Source organism: Saccostrea cucullata, unplaced genomic scaffold, assembly GCF_032062105.1.
Source record: "Saccostrea cucullata isolate Sc308-1 unplaced genomic scaffold, CSIRO_AGI_Scuc_v1 ctg6473, whole genome shotgun sequence".
NCBI lineage: Eukaryota > Metazoa > Mollusca > Bivalvia > Ostreida > Ostreidae > Saccostrea > Saccostrea cuccullata.
In genome coordinates, this window is record NW_026928844.1 from 1 (window position 1) to 1603 (window position 1603).

Genomic DNA, 1603 nt, shown 5'->3' on the forward strand with positions numbered 1-1603 from the left:
TATGATATTCACAATTCCAGGATGTAAAATCAGTAAATTGTGATATTTTTTCATTTTGTATGCCCCTATGCTAAGACCAGAAAACGTTTATTTATCACTGTCTTAATATATTAGCAAAACTGTTGATTACCATTTAGAGATTTTATTTGTCGAGTTCAAAGCTTATTACCAACGTTAATTACATTAAAACATTTAAGTTTTACACAGGAGCTTCAGTAAATCAAGCTCATTAATAAGACCAAAGATAACCCCAAAACACTTGAGAGATTATATTTTTAAGTCTGAATAAGTTAAGATTTGTCAATATATCCTACCATTTTCATTTTTTGCAACACAGAGCACGCACAATGAAAGAACCGTGTGTCTTTTTCATCCCAGGTTGAGTCGCTTCTCTGCACTGTACAGAGTTATATTGATATTATCTATAATGTCACAATTAAGGTGTACTTTACACTAATAATGCAAGACCAAACAGATCAATTCAAGATTCCGACATAATGTTATGCAGATTTTAAAACAATTGACTCGTAAGTGACCTTAATGTTCTGATTAGTGAGATATCAATGTGTTAACATTAATACCGTAGACAAGATGACAAACTACAAATTATAAATCTTGATTTATTTTCCTGGCTTGTAGGTGTCGACTCGGATTCATCACTTGCCTACCAAGAAAGCTCCAAGCGAGGCTCGGATCCTCCAGGAAATGCTACTCAAAACAGACTGGAAAATACCTCAACTGCCGTGGAAGTCGAGGCCAAGAAAACGTCGTCATCCAATCTGCAGATCAGTGTTGCTCCATCTCCATAAAACCTTCCAGATCACAGGACTCTCTGAGAGAAGCTCCTGTTAAGGAAACGTCGTCAGCCATGATCACAAGGCAAAGAAGTGTCATCACTAAAAACAATAAATACAAAACAAGCATAAACACTACATTGAAAACGGGATATCAATTTGGTGCTAAATCACTTCCAAGAAATTCGTCCTGTGTTAATCTTCCAGCCAGTAAGAATGAGAGTTTACGATGGGACAATCCCGCGGACGGATCCGACGAGGAGGACGAGAGAATTAGGTTGTATAAAATTAATAGAAGGAAAAGATATTTAGCAGCAGCTCAGGCAAAAGGCCTAGGATGGGCAGCAAATTATAAGAATGGAACACCAGTAAACGAAGACTCAGGGATAGAGGCCAAGGACTCCCGAACAGCTGCCAGGAATGATAACCACGTGATGTCAGACTTTAGTCCAATGAAAAGCCTGGCGCCAACAGCATCAAATTCTGGCCTCGCTATGGTAGAATGTTGATGATGTTTTATTGTTTAATTTATTGATAATTATTGTAATTGTAGTACAGAATGTAAACATTGTATTCATTAACACTGTATATGTACATGTTATTTTGTACTATATTTTCATTAATAATATATCTTCTGATGCAGGAAAAAATAAACCTTTAGGCTAGTTGTTAATGCAAACAAAAATTTCCTTTTTTAAATATTCAAACTACATACTAGTAATTCTACTCAAAACGGTCACAACATATGTTAATAGTGCTATTTGTTCATGAACCAATCATTCAATCTTTGTTTCATTGGGTTACTCATT

The 1603-nt window shown here is 35.6% G+C and overlaps 1 pseudogene; it reads left to right on the forward strand.

Annotated features, from left to right (window-relative positions):
- The first annotated feature begins 639 nt into the window (after window positions 1-639).
- LOC134278920 (uncharacterized) lies at window positions 640-1399 on the forward strand (annotated as a pseudogene).
- Window positions 1400-1603: the final 204 nt, after the last annotated feature.